Source organism: Mauremys reevesii, linkage group 2, assembly GCF_016161935.1.
Source record: "Mauremys reevesii isolate NIE-2019 linkage group 2, ASM1616193v1, whole genome shotgun sequence".
In the NCBI taxonomy this organism is placed as follows: Eukaryota; Metazoa; Chordata; order Testudines; family Geoemydidae; genus Mauremys; species Mauremys reevesii.
The window spans coordinates 104428383-104442012 of NC_052624.1; positions in this window are offsets into that span (position 1 = coordinate 104428383).

Here is a 13630-nt window from a genome sequence, read left to right on the forward strand (position 1 = left end):
CAAATTTCACATAACAGTGGTCACATTATATGAATGTGTGTGTTTCAGAGGAACACTCTGGTGCTGGAGGGACAGGGTTCCTCTGTGGAGTTCAGATGACTGCATTCTCCATAATGATGGCATTACCTGGCTGTGACACTCTCTTTCACTGTTTTTTACGATATGCATCCAGTGAAATCAGTGCCACTTTTACTGGATGAGAAGGTTATGTTTTGCATATTACAGGTGTCTTTAGATCTTATAAAGACAAGCCCTAGAGACAGAAAGATTGCAAAAGTAAAAAGAACAGGAGTACTTGTGGCACCTTAGAGACTAACAAATTTATTTGAACATAAGCTTTCGTGAGCTTATGCTCCAATAAATTTGTTAGTCTCTAAGGTGCCACAAGTACTCCTGTTCTTTTTGCAGATACAGACTAACATGGCTGCTACTCTGAAAATAAATAAGTAAAATTCCCGACTGGGTATCCTATTGGTCAATAAATTCATTAAGAGGAATAGTTCACAACTCCAGGAAAATAACAGTCAGACAAGTTATATAATTAGAAACCTAGGACCAAATCTTGCCTTTAGATTTAGCACTTTTTCCCTTCAAAGGACTATACAAACATTAAATAGATCCTCACAACACTCTGTGAGATTGTAAATTGGGCTTGTATTTCATTACTAATGGGGAAAATGAGAAGGTATGTAACTTGCCCAAGGGCATACATAGAACTAGTATTGGAACAAGGATTGGAACTCAGGAGGTTTTAATTCCTAGTGCTACACTAATACCACTCATCAATAAAAGGCAGAATCTAGACCTTAACTGAAAATGTAACTGATCATGTAAGCACTTGTTTACTGTGTTGGGAATTTGAACGTGATCATCATGAGCAATATGATTTTTAAAAATGCTTGGTAACATTGTGAACTGTATATTTTTCTAACCATATTTTTTTGATGAAGTAGAAATAAATGGAGCGGTCATGTGAACACCACCTTGTTTTAAAAGTTCTATCTTGCAAAGGCATGTTTGCAAAAAAGGAAAACAGACAAGAAGATACTGTATATACTCATTCATAAGCTGAATTTTTTTAGTAAAAAAGGGAAGCACCAGAGACGGGGGGTCAGCTTATGAATGGGTATAGAGAGGGAGAGGTGGGAGACAGCCCCTTCCCGCAACAGAGGGAGCAAGGAGAGGCAGCAGAGCCAGAAGGGAAGAGGCTGGGCAAAACTCTCTCCACTTCTGGCCATGCTGCTCTCCCCCCAGCCTCCGAAGCAGCTGCAGCTCCAGGGGTGGTAGGCTGCAGCCCTGCCGCTTGGCCCCACCCCCCAGAGCAGGCTGTGGCCACTCGGCCCTGCCCCCCAGAGCAGGCTTTGGCCATGCCGCCAGGGCACTGGAGCATGCTGCGGCCACGCCGCCCAGCCCAGCCCGCTGGAACATGATGCGGCCGCGCCGGCCGGTCTGGCCCACCGGAGCAGGCTGCGGCCACACTGCCCAGCCTGCCGGAGCAGCTCCAGCCAGGCCAGAGACATCCTCCCCTGGTCTTCCCCAGATAAAGTGGGAAGGGATGGGATGGGGAGAGTGTGGGGGTCCCGGGTTAGGGGTGGGGTCATGTGGGGGGTGGTCACAGGGGTTACTCCCCTGACCCCCAGCTTCTCTCCCCCCCAAAAATTCTCCATCAGTTGCTGTCCCAGCCCATCAGGGTAAGCAGCTGGCACGCTGGGACCCTTTGTTTACTTAGGTTTACCTCCGTGCCTGCGGACGCTCGAGGTAAACAAACCATCTCAGACCACCAGCGGCCTATCCTGATGGCCCGGGAACTAAAGTTTGCTGACCCCTGAATTATACAGGCGGCTTATGAACAGGTTCTAAAAATTTTCCCTTTTTACTTATCCATCTTGCGGGGGGTCGGCTTATAAACGAACCGGCTTATGACGGTTCTATAGTTATGAATAGAGGTGGTTGGGAATTTTTTAATATTTTTTTTAATTTGATTTGTCAACATCAAAACCGTGAAACTGGGTCAGTTTTGATGAATGAAAAAATGTTTTGAATTTTTTTTTGAAATTTTCAAAATGTTTTGGTTTTGAAATTTTGTAGATGAAATGTTCCCATTTGAAAAGACTTTTCAGTTAGAATTTTAAGCTCATTAGAAAGAAAAAAGTGTTGAAATCTAAACATTTTTTTCAAAAATTATCAAAATGAAAAGTTTCACTTGACCCAAATCAAAAAAAAATTCAGTTTTTCAATTTATGATTTTTTTTGTGAGTTCAACTTTTTATCCCCATGGTAAAATTTGTTGAACTCTCAAAAACATTTGTAGGAGAGGCATTTCCCAACCCTAGTTATTACTCCTACCCATCTGAGCTGATAACATTTATATAAAACAAGGCTGTCAAATGTATGGTTTGTGGAAATCTGTATATTTAGTTGATGTTTTCTCCAGATGTATCTAACTGTGTGTTCCGTCATAAGCTGGTATTCTTATGATTGGAGCTAAAGAGATCAGTGGCCAACATAGAATATTAGTTTTGAGTTCTAGAGTAGATTTTTGGCATCAGAGATAGCAATAGGGATAGAATTTAAGTGGAGATTAAAGGACTGTATAAAGAATAGACAAAGGCCTAGTAGGGGAGGGTAGTGTCATCTACTTCACCTGTCATATCATTCCCAGGGGAACTCTGTCAAGCTTGGTGGAAGTATTTAGCACCAAGAGAATGACAGAAAAGAAAATGAGTTAAACTGCTTTTCATTATCAGAGGACTCAGTGACAAGTCCAGCTGAAGTATTTATCACTCACACGTGGATAGAAAAAAGTGAATTAAATAGCTTTTCATTATCCAAAGATGAATGAAAGGTGGGATGAGTGTAAAAAACATGTCAAATTGTTTTAAGAATTATCTCACTTATTTTCCATAATATCTTCTTTCCTTTGAACCAACCCCATCTCCTTATCCCGTACTCTCCCCAGCTGACTAGCTAATGGGCTGAAGTTCTTAAGAGACATAAAAATATAGAGTAGATATTCAGAGTTTTTAAAGATATTTCCAACTCAAGTAGCCTGAGACTTTGGCCCAGAATAGGACAATTCCCATTATATAGGCTGAGCCCCTTTACCCACAGCAGTTACACACAAGTAGTCCCATTGAGGTCAGTAGGATTACTCATGAATAATTGTTCAACAATGTGAATATTGAGTTCACAATTGGGTCCTGTCTGTTTGTATGGTATCTAGAGCCCTCATCTTCCTTGTGGCATGCAGATGCTACAAATAAATGAGATTATAGATGCCAGTAGAGAGAAGAAATTATACTGTATTACAGCAAATAGTGAAGGTGGGACTGACTTGTTCTCAGTTGCTCCAATTATGTCCAGTTTTTTCAAAGTGCACACAATCTTTTGCATGTGCTTTAGGGGTTATGTCTACATCACAGTTGGAAGATGTAATTTCCAGCTCAGCAAACAGACCTATGATAGCTTTGATTGACCTCGTGTGCTAAAGCCAGAAGTGCAACCTCCAAGTGGCAGGAGGAGCTAGCTACCATCTGAATATGTAGAGATGTACAGAGGCAGCTAGCCCCTCCTACAGTTGGTGTTGCACTTCTGTTTTTAGTGCATTACAGGTAACTTGAGTTGGAAATTATACTTTTCAGCTCCAGTGGAGATAGGCCCTAAACTGCATGAGGAATTTTTTTGGTTCATGCATGTATTTTGGGCTTGACTGTGTGCAAATCCTTGACTTTCATGCACACGTTGTGCAGCTGCAAATATAACACAGGGACACACATAAACAGGGCCAGCTCTAGGCACCAGCGCTCCAAGCATGTTGTTGGGGTGGCACTTTCTAAGAGGTAGCACTCCAGCCCTCCTCCTCCTTTTTTTTTTTTTTTTGCTTGGGGCACAAAAAGCTGGGAGCCCTCCCTGAACCAAGGTGTTCCCTGTCAGCTGAGGCTTTCAGGCTGAGCTGGAAATGACACTGCAGTTCTGGCTTCAGTGGCTAGATGGCGCTCATGGCAGCCTGAGTTGCACAGGCTGGACCGCAGTTCAGGCTGCCCTGCTGCTGGAGAGCTGAGCCCGGGCTGCGGTGGCGAGAGGGGCTCAGCTCCGGGGGTTGATGCTCTGGCTCTCCAGAGGCAAGGCAGCCTGAACTGCAGTCCAGCCTGCGTGTGAGGAGCCGGGGAGGGAGGGAAGTGGGGCCTGGGATGCAGGGAGGGGGGAGGGGTCCTGCTGCCACTGCTCCTTTGCTCTGAGTCTCCCCAGGGCGGCGCGGCATTTCCCCACTCAAGTTGGCTGTGCAGGGCACCACCAGGCTGGGCAGGGGGTGCGGATCCTGGCTCCTGCGCTGACAGGGCGAGTGGCTGGGCAGCCAGACTTGCTGCTGCCCCCACTTGCCCCCGGACCCAGCCCACCACGCACCTCCCCCGCCTCAACCCCGTGCTGCCTGCCCTGGGCGGGGAGAGGCAGAGCCCGGCTCCGAGCGGGGCAGTGGATACTGCCCCGCCAGGGGACCCCTGTGGCTCGGGCACCTGGGGGGTCAGAGTCTGTCCTCTCGGCTCTGCCTGCACGGGGCTGGGGAAGCAGCTGTCAGCGCCTGCTCCTCTCAGCCCTTGCACCCACCATCCCGCTCGCAGCCCCTCCACTTGTACTTCCCCCCCCATCGCTCCTTCGCCACACTCCTGCCCCTTGTACCCTCCCTTCACCTGCATCTCTCCCCTTGTACTCTCCCTTCACCTGCATCTCTCCCCTTGTACTCTCCCCCAGCCCTCTCCTCCCACACCTCCCCCCTTCCCCTACACCTTTTCTCCCACAACCCTCCTGATACCCTCCTCTCTTCCTCCATGAATACATCACAGCCCACTTCTCTGCCAGTGTAGAGCCCCCAAGCACCCCTACACCTGCTCCTCTGCCTGAACCCTCTTTACTAGATCCCCATCCCTTTCCAGGTACAAGGTTTGAGGGTTAGTCCCTATGCCTTCCATGTGCATTTGGAGCACTAAATATGGGGTTGCGGGGGATGTGTGTGTGTGTGTGAGATTTATACTAAAGTGAAATAAAAATAGGAGAAACGGTTTGATCCCCACTGCAAGTGTAAACGGGGATTGCTGTGGTGAACGAGGAGGTCACATTGGAGTGGGGGAAAGCCCAGGCTGGGGTGGCAGGAGGTGCAGGTGGGGTGGGGGGAAGAGAGAGACCAGGGCTGCGGTGGTAGGGGGTGGGGAAGGGCACTGGTGGGGATGGGGGGAGAGCCCAGGACTGGGGGCAGCAAAAAACCTAGAGACGGCCCTGCACATAAAAATGTGATTTTGCCCTAACTTTAATGGGAGCAGGATTGGACCCACAGTGGGGCAATTAGTAGGTTTCACTGTGATCATCCTGACTTTTTTGGCGGGGGGGGGCACTGCAAGTTCAGGAACTTTTGAGGGATAATTATTTAATTCATGTCACCACTATAACTGAGTGCTGCTAGTGCCCCAAAGCAAAAATGATTCGTCATACAAAGACATGACAATAACGTCTGGTTTATCCTGAAATGGATGGTGAGATGGTGCTAAATTCCATTTATAACTGGACTTTATTTACAGACCTAAGACACAGCTGAGGTACAGCCAACCTATAATTACATCAAGTGGAACAGAAACATTAACTTATTTACGCTTTGGTTCCTTGCTGTCCCTTACATATTTTTGCAGAAGATCAGAAATAGAAGTAGGGCTGGGGCTCAAGAAAAATGATTTTATTATCACAATACATCTTTTTGACACACACAAAGTAAAATGGTCAGCAGGCCATTACATTTCCTTTATTTTAGGAAACTACGTATAAATGACACGATGAAAAATGCTTGTAGGCAAACCCTGTAGGAGAGCACTAAAGGATGTTGGCTGATACTTTCAGGTCCATGTTAGCATGTCATTAACTAAAGACAGACATTTTAACGTCATTATATATAAAAAAACCAAATTCCATTAAATTCCAGTTGATTTGCAATTTTTCTCCCCCATTCAATGACAGAAAAGGGGTCAGGTAGGCAGGGTAAAGCTGGGTTGAACTGCCAGATAGATTACTATAGTAATCAACAATCCAAATTATTCTTTACTTTAGCAAATGTTTATTGAACCTTAGCAAAATTAGTGATATTACTCTAATCCTTGTGCAAAATGACTATTTTAATCAAAGAGCTAGCTTTAGCAATGTCCATGATCTTCTTGACTTACCCTCATACAGATTGGTAAAACAAAGACAAGTGCATATATAATTGTACTTTCCCGTGCTACCTGCATATAACAGTGGTGTACCCAAAATCTGTATGTATAATATTGATGTGGATATCATCCTTCCTATGTCTAGTTTACCCAGAGCATTCTTTGAATATTAATACAGGAGTTTTGACAATCCCAAGTGTTCAAGGATCATGAGATTTGCTTTAACAATAAATTAATTTTGTTTTTTTAATTTTCTGTCTGGTTACTAAGCCTTATGAGTCTAGGAGTTGGGGCTTTAAGGAAAATATCAGACTATAGACTCATGTGAGAATTATGAAACCTGGTAAGACTGATACAGGCATTTGCAAAGGCGCTCACATAGTATCATTTACATAACTTACATAGACACTTCACATTAGCAATAGGATACCTAGTCTTTGATTGCAGGGGCCTAAACCGGTCCCATTCTACCACTGCTTCCATTTTGCATGAATAAGGATCCCTGAAAAGTGTCTCCTTCAGTCCTGGCAACATGCACTGGGAAACTGCCCCAATGGAATCCTCTTTCACCCACAAGGTTTCATTTCTTAGTTCCCTGCTCATTCCCATAAGATCTCCCACTCCCTTGTTACCCCAGCTTCCAGGGGTTGAGTAGTAGCAGATGGCTGGGGCCTTACAGGTCAGCTTCCCAGGAGAGGAGAAATCAGTGTCAGGTGTCTAGGCATATTTTAAACCTCACTTGTTTTATTTACACTATAGCCAATAGTCACGGAACAGAGGTGGTCACAAAGAGCATGCAGACAAACTCTTCCTTCAGAAATGTGTGCCTTTTATGTTCATGGCAGACACACACAGTTGTTAAAATGAATAAAGGAAGGTTGTGACATAACACTACTTTGTTTCTTAGAATCCAGAACCCTAATACAAGAACCAAAAAACAAAGAGAGACATAGGAGAGAGGAACAGCTCAATCCACCTTGATCCAGGCTGACTGACTCTTTGCAGCCTCTACACAGAGGGCTCAAATACACAGCTTCCCTCCGAGATCCAGAGCTTGCAAGCAGCACCAAGGAACCCTTACAGTTAAAAGTGATAGTGTGTAATCTGAGTACAGTTTCCAGTGCACCTCACAGTCTTGCTTATTTCTACAGAGTAACTTTTCCTCAGGAATTTATTCTAATCAGAGACCAAGACAAAGATTAAATGCTCTTGCTGCTTGCACAGATCCCTCTCCAAGAACCACTGCCACTGCCTCTTGCATAACTAAAAGCAAACAGCAGTCTTCCCAAGAGTGAATATTTGTTTGCATGCTAAGAAAAGAACTTGGAAGATTTTATAACAGCCCAACTTGGTGACACCTGCCACAATAGTAAAAATATATTTTACAAAATTAAAGAACAAGCCTCATTCTGGGTATGAATGTAACCAACATCATGATAATAAATTGACACAGGCAAGTATTCAGCAGCATGTTGCTATTTAGCAAGACCTTTTACAGAGGGACAGAAAGGGAGTCACCTGCAGAACCTACACTGAGATGCTTGGTACCATCAAGCAGACCTACAGGCTTGGATCAGCCATATATTTAGCTATTTAAGTTTGCCTGAGTAACCTCCTGTAAATTTCTTTTAGCACAGAAATTAAGTCACAGAAATCTGCTACAGGTCCACTCAACACTAGGGGCAGCTACTCCTGGCCACTCTGAGAATTAGCTCCTTCCAGGTGCTGCACCCTCCTCTGGAGAACTCCCTACCTATACTCCTCTTTCACCCTGCAGCCCCTCTCACTCCAAGAGAGGAAGCTTCCTTTTTGTGACTTGGACTTCTGGCCAGGACAGCCATGATAGTTCTCCCCTTCTGGGGTATCAAAGTCCTTGGGGACAAACTGTCCCAGGCTCTCCCCTGGCTGGTCTGTACCATTTCTCTAGTGGCTGGTAGGAAAACCTGGCCCTACCCTGCACTCTGAGTTCAATCACAGGGGCCCTCTCTTCAGCAGTCAAGGTCCATGCTATCCAATCCTTGCTGCTTTCCCCCCTAAACCTTTCCTACCTCTCTACCCACTGCTTTGCCAGCTCAAGCTTCCTCCTCCCAGGAAGGAAGACTATATGCCATGGTCCCCAACCTACTTCCTTTGCCAAGGGAGTAGCTACACACTGCTTTCCTAGAGCTCTCAGCTATTGGGCTTTATAAACCCAGCCCAGCTCTGTCCCCAGCTGGACTTCATCAGCAGATTATGCCATAACACTCCTTAGCTTTCCTTCAGGTGCAGTCTATAGGTGAATTGGCCTAATTCACCCCTTCAAGACCAGTGTGGGGTGAACAACTCAGCACTAACCCTAAATAAAAGCTGGTTTTCATTACAAAGATGACCTTAACAATGTTGATTCCATTTTGGGCATATTCTATATGTTCTCATCTGCCCCCATTGTAGAGAATAAAGTGCACCAAAATAGGTCATAGTTCTCTTCTACATAAATGGGTTTTACATCAGATTAAGTATATTGATTTTGCCAGATTTACTTCTGAGTTATACCTATTATAAATAAGAATGCGGGTCAGAGAGGAAATAGACACTTGATTCATACGACACACATAAATGTTCACAGATGCTTTTTTCACTGCATGTACACAGAATTAACTCTAGAGCATAGCTTGTTGTACAATACCCATCTGTTTATAACTCTCACACATGATGTTGAAAACATTCAACCTTTTTTACTAGTCATAAGCAGGTTATGACCTAGGAATCTATTCCCTATTCATAATTGTTTGATACAGTTTGTGCCAACAAATTTTCATTGTATTTGGATCCTTTCTGCCAGGTGTTAGCAGCAACAAAATATACCACATTCAGTTTTCCAGGGGTTCCTTCTGAAACTTAAACATCAGAAACTTGGGAAACTATATATATATCACCCTGGGCCCCCTTGATAAGCAATACCTTCCCCCTCACAAGCACTGAGAGTAAGGGTTTAAAACAAAGAACTTTGGGGAATGGGGTGGCTAAGGAGACAACAGAGTAAATTTGTGAAAAATCAGTAATTAAAAAGTTAACAATATAAGGTAAGCCTCCCACCCCACCAGGGTTTCTGAATACCAGTCCCAACTCAGACTTCCTCATGCTGTTGTAAGTGGCTAATACATCCTCACCTCTTCCTCACAGTTTGCTGTCCAGGGTTAGCAGAGTCCATGAATTCTGGCAGGTCAGTCTCCAGAATCTAAAGGATGTTTTGCCTGAGGTGCTCCAGGAACTCTGTCACCTGACCCAGCTGAGCTTATTTCAGCTTTGATTGCTAGATAAGGAGACCCCCACACTGGAGTCCCTCTGTTAAGCTGCTGCTCTGGATGGCTTCAGCCTAACCTATTAATAGCACTTCTGTGCTGTCTCACAGCCTCTTCAGCTCACTACCACTGTGCCAAGTCTCTTAAGAGCAATACTGGTACCTGGGACCCTTAACAGAACGCTTATCATCAGAGAAGCATGACTAAATAGGATTAACAAAATATTTTGTACATATATGACTACTGTTCTCGTATGCCAAAAGGGCTTTCATGTAAATAGGTATTGTTCAAACATGTATGTTCATGAAAAGGGAATATAAAGGGGTATGACCATGGTTGAAGCAGGCAGTCATTTGGAATTTAGAAGACTTCTGTGGAATTGAAATTTCAGTTAAAAAAAGAAAACTTTTTTGCAAATATTTCTTTCTTAAACTTGCCTTCTTCCCCGCCAATTTTCTATCCTGCGCCTGTATCTGTAAGAACTGCAGGGGAGGAGGTTGCTTTTTTTGTTTTTGTATTTGGTCTCATGTCCCTATAACTAGATATTTTTATTCAGCTTTCCTCAGTTTATATGTTTAAAAATAGGATCTCTGTCTCATACCAATGTACTGAGGATGACAGCTGCCAGCCAACAGGATGCAGTTTAGAAGAAGAGGTGGAGGTGGGAAGCCTATAGTTAAGCAGTTTCTCTTTCCTTTTTCTTTTTTTGTTCTAATGATTGTTGCTTATAGAGGTAGATAGATATAGAGATATATAAAGTTTAGATTGCTGTAAATGAGCTGAGGATTGTTTCTTCTTGGAATCATCATCTCCGGTTTGTCATCTGAACTATATCATTTGCCAAACATTTACTCTGCCTTGCTACAAGTATTTCATTTTTACTGCATAAGGAGCGACTACAGTTATGGCTCAAAATGTTTTTCTGGTAAAGCTCCTTTCCATACCTCTAAAACCCTTCTGGGAAAATAATCAAAAGGGAACTTGAGTACGGTAGGGGGTACCCACCAAATAAACAAAAAACTGACCCAGAAACACTTTCTGTTGTAACAATCTGGTCCCTATTGACCCTCCTCAATGAATGCTAGTCCTATTATACGAACTTTTCCCCAACATGCTTGTGGAGGTTGGGAGGAGCGGCCCTTTAAATTTGGCATACACAGGCAGTTGCAGCCATGGATGTGTATTTACAATTATATAATAAAATAAAGGGAAAGAATGAATCATCCTGTATGACAGAAAAAGTTTATGAGTTTATATATACTAAATGGAGTCACCATAGCTGAATACGTACTGACAAATCTAAAAATAATTAGGTAGACTGGGAGTAACCTTTTGCATCCTTGAGAGTGCAGTTAAGAAATACAAAAGGATAGCTAATGTTATAGCCATTATGAATTAGTGGGAATAATCTTAGCATTAAACTGGACAAGGGACATACAGCGTACCACAGCTGTTATCTTTTCAGATAAATTATCAGGTATAGTGGCAATTAAGAGGGGTACCTGAGAAAGCAGGAGTGATATAATAAATGAAATATTTTTCACAGCAGAGTTAGTATTTGTGGATATGATCATAGCACTAGCATGGATTCCAGCACATGCTGGGAAACCGGGTAATGAATTGGCAGATAAAAAAGCAAACAATGCTTTAAAAATGCAGAAACCGATATAAAGATTCCTTTGGGTAATCAGGATTTTAAAAGTTTAGTTAAAAAGGGATTAAAAAGGAATGGCATGAATTATGGACCAAGGACAAAAGAGGAAGAAGATTCTATGAAGTATGCCCCAAAATAGAGGATAATGCACTAATCCAAAGTTTATGAAAGGATCAGTGAAATACTCATATTTAGACTGTTAATTGGTCACTGGAGTTTAAATAATAATTTATATTTATTGAAGAGACACAAAGCTGGATTATGTAACACACATAAGGTTAAAGAAACAGTTGATTACCTGATATGGGAATGCAGGGAGTGTTCCCAGGAAAGATAGATTCTTTAATGAAGACTATAGATGCTTTAAGGCACCAGAATATACTATGAGGGGTTTAGTGAAAGTATTGGAAAAGTGGAGTAATATTAAAAAAAACCTCTTCTATGCTTATTTAAGGATGCGGGGTAAGAGTGTAGTGGCATGATGTACTAGGAATATAGAGGGTGGCAGTTATAGACTCAGCAGATGAGCCTGCTTTGACATAGAGCACCAGAAGAAGACGCTGAAGCCCTATAACGGCTGTGTGTAGTAGATTTTTTGCTCAAAGCTTCTCTTTCAAATGGTGAGTATTCTTAGTTTCTATCATGATTTCTTTTCTTCATGGCTGAGGGGATGATGCACTCTCACAATGTGGTTGTACATTCATAATCTTTCAATGATCCAGATCAAGTGTAAACTCAGCTGAGAGGTAATTTTCATCTTAGCTTTGCCAAGATAATCAGGGCTCAGAGAATCAAGATGGATTCCTCCATCTTGCTCATAATCACCAGTAATGAAGAGTGTGATCCACGCAGGTACTTAGGTGCCTAAGTCTAGTTTTTAGGCACCACAAAACTCCCACGTGGCTGCTGCTTAACCCTGTAGGTACCTAAACGCACTCAACACCTACATTTTTCCCATGGGCCTGTGGAATGCTTCCTCAGGATAGGAGTCCAGGCCCCTGTCTCCTGCCTAAGCCCCAGAGCCATTCACAAGCTGGAGAAGGTAGGTGTTCAGCTGCCTAAGTTGTGTGTGTGGCTCATCTGGTAAATGTGCTCAAAGACCACCTACTGGATCAGACTTCTCAGGTGAGCTCACATAAAACAGCTGAGGGAGGGGGGAGAAAGGAGGAGTCTTCCTAACAGCCTTGACTACTCAGGTGTGTACCCTACTAGTCTGTGGAATAGTCAGATCCCTCAATCTCTCCTACTTAAATTGTTCCACTTTAATAAAATAATTGAATAATTAAATATTAGTTGGATCCGAGAGACTCTGTTGTCTAGTGGCTGGGGCACTCACCTCAGAGGTGAGAGATCCCTGTTCAAATCACTTCTCCCCCACAGATGGAGGATGGATTTGAACTGGGTCTCCCACATCCCAAGTGAGTACCCTAACTACTGGACTAAAGATTATTAGGAAATACCGCCTGTTTCCTGCTCCCCCATTTTGTTTTGGGCCCTGCATGTGACTTAGGTTGTCACTTATCTTTCCCTCTTTTGTGGATGGCAAACAGAGGTAGATAGGGTTGCCAGGTGTTGATTTTCAAACAGAACACCCCCGTTAAAAGTCTGGTCAGTGGCACACCCAGGCTAAGACAGGCTCCCTGCCTGCCATGGCGCCACACAGCTCCCAGAAGCAGCAATATGTGCCCCCTCTGGCTCCTACACCTAGAGGAAGTCAAGGGGCTCTGTGCACTACCCCACCCCAAGTGCCAGCTCTGCTGCTCCCACTGGCTGGGAACCATAGCCAATGGGAGCTGTGAGGGCAGCGCGCAGAGCTGCCTGGCCATGCCTCCACATAGGAGCTGTAGAGAGAAGAAGCCACTGCTTCCGGAAGCTGCTTAAGGTAAGCGCCGGCCAGAGCCTGCACCCCTGACCCCCTCCCATGCCCCAATCCTCTGCCCCAGCACTGATCCCCCTCCCAGCTTCCAAACCCCTTGGTCCCATCCTGGAGCACCCTCCTGCACCCCAAACCCCTCATCCCCAATCCCACTCCAGAGCCTGCTGTACAACCCAGGTGCCTTGTCGTTTTTCAGCTTCTGCAATACTTTTTTATATCTTTGATTTTTACCTCAGATACATCTATATCTAGGTATAATGGTTTATCATTGTTAAATTCCAGTCTTGTAATTGGTTCTGGTTGGTTTAGCACTTCTATGAAGTGTTCGACCCATCTATTTTCTTATGTTTTTCTAGGTGCCTAAAAGTAGGGCACTGCAATGCTCAGCCTTGCAATGCCTAAGCCTCTTTGTGGATCTGGGCTGAAGAAACTGAAGGCCAAATTAGGACCTCAGTGATATCTGTGCAATAACCTTTGTCTTCAAAGTAGTAGCACAGGTATAGCTGTTCAAAACTTAGTAAACTTTCTATTTTCTTTTTTTTAAAGAATGGACTCTAGCTCAGTCTTTCCTTGCTGTGTTGGCTCAAAAATAATAGGAGTTAAAAACAAGAAAGGGCACTGAAGGCAG